We start from the raw sequence: 6,000 nt of genomic DNA, 5'->3' as shown, positions 1-6,000 counted from the left end.
CACTGCCCCCAAGTCGCTCAATGCAACCAGGCTAATCTTGTAAATTTTTTTTCTGAGTTGATTATGGGCAGCGATTTGATCTAGAGCTACTATGGAATCGTAACATACGATCACGGATCGAAAACTATTTTCGCTCAAGCGATACAGATTAGGCTATTCAACTATTGAAAAAAAAAATAATATATTATCGATCCAGTGAGTACGCGTTATCCCTAGTTTACATATTTAATTAATCCAATACGTCATTTCAGAGGTAATGGCGCATAGTCATAGTCAAAATAAAAAGGTTTTAAATTTAGTTGCAGCTTTTTTGACAGATAGTTCATAGAAAATGATGTCAAAAAGCTGCAACTAAATTTAAAACCTATTTTATTTCGACTATGACTATGCGCCATTGTGTTTGAAAAAACCGCATTCGATCACGGATCGTATGTTACGATTCGGCCCCTGCTTAGGCTACAAAAGCAATATCATCAGCTAAGTGTAATACTTAAAGTAATATAATAGATGCATACGTATACTATATTAATTATTAAGATAGGTGAGAACAGTATTTTTTATATAAAAAAGGGTGTCCCAGCTATCAAAAGTGTTTGAGTCAGAGTTGAAACGATGCATTACAGGCCTTACAAAAGGCTTTAAATGGATCGTCTGGCACAGATTCTAACCAGCCACTGTACTCTTTTTCCTCCTGACTACTTATTTGGAAATGCTTTTTCTTTCCAGATGACATAAGAATGGAAGGAACCGCGTCCTGTACTGCTATCATCAGAGGAAAGACATTTGGGATCAACACCACCATATTCAGCATCGCCATACAGACCAAGCACTTGCTATCATTCACGTTTCTTTCTATGCATATTTTTTATAACCACGTCTATTTGTTCTGCAAATAAAAACAAGATACAAAATTTAATAAATTTTTTAATATATAAAAAAGAAAAAAGGGGACAAATTTAAATTGATGAGAAAACAATTTCTCTTGATTCCAGAAATACAAGTATTTTGGTTAATTTATAAAGTAGGCAAGGTTTTTTAAGGGATTGAATGTGCGGGATCGACTTGCATTGATAAGTGGCGCGCTCATCTCTAGCACACTGGTGCATTATTTTATAATATGTATGTAGGTATATATATATATACATATGAACATATATATATTCAACGTACATGCACGCATACTTACAATAAACAGGTAATTGTGGGTTTATGTTCGTTAAATTTGTTTTCGCATTTCAATTTGTTGTGTGGTTGTATTGCAGCAAATATCTTTTAGTCAGACAAGCTGAGCTCCCAAGAGCTCATAATTTGTTGTGTGGTTGATGGAATTATCATTGGGTTGCTGCAGTTGTGCGCAAGAAATATGCAGAGTTGTATTAAAAATTGTTGTGGGAATGGTACGAAAGTATGAAAAGTTATATGAACAATTTTCTTCAATCTCACCGCTTTAAACGGGTTGTAGGTGGAGGGGGGGGGGGGGGGGTTAAAACATACGAGCGGCAGGAATGCCTGTAGCAAGAGGCGAATAAGTTACCAAAATAATTCAAGGGGTTGTGTAGCGTAATCCTTTCAAGGGGATGCCAGTGCAATTTGTCAACCTAAACTAGCTGTGGCGAATCCTGCTGCCTGAGCAGCCGAGGCTTCGGCAAGTTCCTCATGGAGCTAGGGACCGAGAGATGGCCTGGAAGGTTCAAAGTGAACATATTTAATCATTTTCGAGATGGGATGGCTTATATGTTAATGGCACTTGTTACCGGAACATAAGGGATCTATATCCGGCAAGTAACCATGAAAATCGATAGCATTCTCCAAAACCTTCGAGGAGTGCCTTTATCGCTACAACAACAAAAACATCTGCACTTACATTTTACATATAACTCCCGTATAGTATATCACTTCCAAAGACTAAGGTTATGCTTACGTTTACATTTTACATCTTACGCTTACATTAAGGAGCATAGATGTTTACAAATCAAAAGAATTGATAGTGCTAGCCACAAGATCAAATCACATTATATATTATTTTATAACAAAAAAAAGTCACAACATCACAATCATCAACTAGGAAATCTGATCAAACAAAATAGCATATCAAGCAATGATAACACCACAAAGTCACAACATCACATCGTCACAATCAACGAATTATGAATTATTTCATATATGGTATGCTAGAAAAATTAAAGATATATTGGTGCGAAGCCTTTGAAATAAGCGTTGTAAATCATTTAAATTATTTAAATAATGTATTTATTACAATGATTTAAATAAATAAATCCAAATTGAACACTATGACAAAAATGAAGTATATCAAGGAAAATTATACAATATACTACAATTCATTACACCTTCCTCAAACATGCCTGGTATCGCGCGCACGCCTAATCCAATCTTTCAATTCCATAGTGCTGTAAATATAGCGCTGCTCCTCAACGTCTCCTTGCACAGTTCGCCGTTTATGTGGCATTGCATAACGCAACTTATTCCAGAAGCGCGGATCACTCCATTTCAAATAGGTATTCATTGTTAAGTACGCCTGCAATTCCTTATCAAGTGCATCCATATTCGTCAACTCACTATACATAATAAGAATAATGCGCGTACGTCCCTCATTCAAGGCGCTTTGATGCGCTGTGCGAAATTCCATGCGCGCCCATGCAGACTCGATAAAATTTTGTGATAGTACGATTATGGTGCGACGCGATTGTTGTACCGATTCAATTATTTGTTCAGGTATAAAAGCGCCAGCTAACCAATTACGATCATGCGTACAAATACGAAATTGTATATCGCCATGTTCGAGACCCGGTATTAGTTCATCTATAACAAAACGTTCATCTTTATGTGAGTATGAGATGAAGGCGTCAAATATTTTATCTTTATCCAGTTCATACTCTGTGATACACCAAAGGCAAGCGTTGTGCGCATACAGCCACACATTGATTTCTAATGAGTATTTGAAGTAAAACGCACTCACAATTGCTACTAGAAAGCCAAGTGTTAGTAGACTGATTAAAGCGAATAGTGTAGTCAAATCTTCAGGACAAATATCATTGAAGGCCAATTCAAGTATTTTTGGATACTGCGCTGCGGCACAACTGAGCTCATCCAAATCGCGTATACGGCTGTAATGCACTTTTGCGGCGATTAACAGTTGTTCTGTCGAGCAATTACACGTCCAAGGATTATGCGATAAAAATAAATTACTCAGCGTTTGCGTGGCATTGAGTAGCGTGTAAAAACTGGCGCTAAGTTGAGTTAAGAGATTATAGCGTAAATCGGGATAGGTGAGCCGCGCGGGTAAATGAGAGGCTTCAATAACGCACAGCTGATTACTGGCTGCACAAATACGCGTTACAAGTGCGTAGCCGGTGGTGGTGTTTGCAGGAAGCATTTTAATGGTATTATTTGTTACATCCAATTCGATGGCCTTAAGCGTTAGTTCACTGAGTGATGGTAACGCGGGCAACGCAACGAATTGCGATTGCGTGCAGTTAACAAGAAGGGTGTCGTCATATGTGCGCCACCAACAGTGGCAACGCATCGGACAGTAATTTGCATTAACAGGACATACCAGTTCTGTGGGTTTTAGTGTATCAACTAGACGATTGTGTAGCGCTGTTGGTGAGCCGCAAGTCAAATGCGTTGTACTAAGCTGCGTACTTGACGTGAGAAAACGCCGATATGTACCCAAAACAAAACTTAGTAGTTGACAATCGCAATGTAGCGCATTGTAGCTGAGCATTATATTACTTACACAATCGAGCGCTTTAATTTCAGAGGTGGGATCGTCGGCCTTGACGTGCGGCGGCAATAAAACGCTCTTCAGCGCATTGTACGACAAATCCACTTGGGCAAAACTACACGCGAGTGCAGTAAGGTGAGGCGCTGACAAGGTTTCTATGCGATTATAAGACAAATCAATGCGTCCCATTTTAGTGTGCGAAGCTTTATCGCAGAGATGCGTTATAGAGTTGTTGCGCAACTGTAATTCACCCAAATGTTTAAGCGCGCCAAAAGTGGCACATACGTCAGCTTCAGCTATCTTAATTTGATTGTCTTGCAAGTGTAGATAAAGTAGCTCGGTATTGTTTGCAAACGTATGCGGATGCAGACTATATAGTTGATTATTATTTAAATATAGCTTCTTAAGATAATTGAGCTGCACAAATAAATCGGCGGGTAAACTTTTTAGACGGTTGTTGGACAAACACAAATCCTGCAAACTATAAGTGCGCGCAAATAGCTTAGGTGACAGCACCTCCAGATCATTATTACTTAAATCAAGGCCAACTATTTTACTCTGTTGATCAAACATAGTAGCAGGCAGCGCGCGCAAGCTATTTTCACTCAAATTTATACGCAGCAGTTCAGTAAGCAGCGCCAATGCATTTGGCGGCAAGCTCGTGAGTGCATTGCGCCACAAATGTATGGACTGTAATTGTGGTAAATACTGAAAAATTGGTGTTTTTAAACTCTGTAGCGCGCCATCAGCAAGCACCATATTAATGAGGCGTTGCTGTCCGCTAAATATGTCAACTGGCAGCAACGTAGTGATGCGCCCCTTAAGCGTCAAACCTATTAAGTTGTGAAGCGGTTGGAAGAGCCCGCGCGGCAGTACAAGCTCTGTTGCTTCAATGTCTAGATATTTCAATTGCGCATAATCATGGAATAAATCGTAAGCGAAGTGTGTGTAATTTGTAAGTTTCAAATTGCTTATAACAAATTCTTTTGGCAGCTGCTGCTGTGTTATATTAACATGTGTTGCTGTAACGCCTGCGTTCAATTCTAAAATTTTCGTATCGCGTATACCTAGACGTTGTAAAATTACATCGAAATCTTAGCAGCTATATATGGCAAACAACATTACATTGGGTCCAATAGGTAATGTGGGCAGTGTTGCATTCAGCGCGTCGCTATCCATGGTATCCGACATCATGCCGTGACAAGTCACATGCACGTGTTCAGCTCTGTATATGACAATCTTGATAGAGCTGTTATTTGCATTGAAAGGACACGTGATTTCCATGTCCATGAATGCATTACGTTTACAGTTACACCCGGTGTTTACACTCATACTATCACATTGTGGATAAGTGATAACAGCGTTGGATAAATGCCAGCAAAAGACTATTAGAAATATTAGATAATTAAAAATAGTGTTTTCGAAGCGCCACATACTCGTAATTTTTTGTTTATAGCAACGCGTTCACGCATTAGCGCTTGAAGATCACTATCAGTAGACTAAATTTGATGTAAATGATAGAGGTGCAATTAACATTATTTATTTTAAACAAACAATTACAGGCATTCTTTTTTAAACCGGAAATTTGTTTTGATTTAACAAGAGTTCGATTTACATAGAATTTGTTAATGTAATATAAAAATAAAGGGTGTCTGGTTTAATCGAAAACCTAGCTAGGCCTCTACGTCATAATCGGCTTAAGCGACTGTTCACCATATGGTACGGCTGCAAGCGGCCGTCTGTCTCGGATCAAAGTGATGGACGCATACTACGAGCGCCCCTGCCATTTTATAAAAGTCGTGCTTGGCGACATTAATGCCAGGGTTCCCGACGAGCATGGAAAAACAACTGGTACGATGAAGAATGCCGCAGTGCAACCGAAGGAAAGAACGCTACCTACAGTTCTACGATAAAATCGAACGAAATAGAAAGAGTGTGTGAACGTTAACATGAATTGAAAAGGGAAGCGATATGCCTTCACAGGAGGAAAAAAGCAAAAGCAGAAAGGCGTGAGGGCGAGAAGCTTGAACTGCTAGCGACCAGGAATAACGTCCATACATTTTACAAAAAAATTCGGTGACGGACAGAAGGTATAAAAAGTGGTGCAAACTCCTGTAAAACGAAAACAGCGACCTGGTAGCCGATGGCAGGAGAGTGTTTCGATTATCGAAGCAACACTGCTCTTTGTTCCTAAATAGAGTGAGCGATGAAATGCTAAGGAAAGATCAAGAACCCAAACCCTAAACGGTGGTGAT

The 6,000-nt window shown here is 39.2% G+C and overlaps 1 long non-coding RNA gene across 1 annotated transcript in view; it reads right to left on the bottom strand.

Moving 5' to 3' along the window:
• Window positions 1–352: 352 nt before the first annotated feature.
• LOC137249612 (uncharacterized) overlaps window positions 353–6,000 on the bottom strand; it is a 428,410-nt gene continuing 422,762 nt past the window's right edge. Inside the window, exon 3 of the long non-coding RNA XR_010952457.1 lies at window positions 353–886. This is a non-coding gene — a long non-coding RNA (uncharacterized lncRNA). The remainder of the gene's footprint in view (window positions 887–6,000) is intronic.

Source organism: Eurosta solidaginis, chromosome 4, assembly GCF_040869045.1.
Source record: "Eurosta solidaginis isolate ZX-2024a chromosome 4, ASM4086904v1, whole genome shotgun sequence".
Taxonomy (NCBI): domain Eukaryota; kingdom Metazoa; phylum Arthropoda; class Insecta; order Diptera; family Tephritidae; genus Eurosta; species Eurosta solidaginis.
This window is presented reverse-complemented; position numbering and strand designations above follow the sequence as displayed.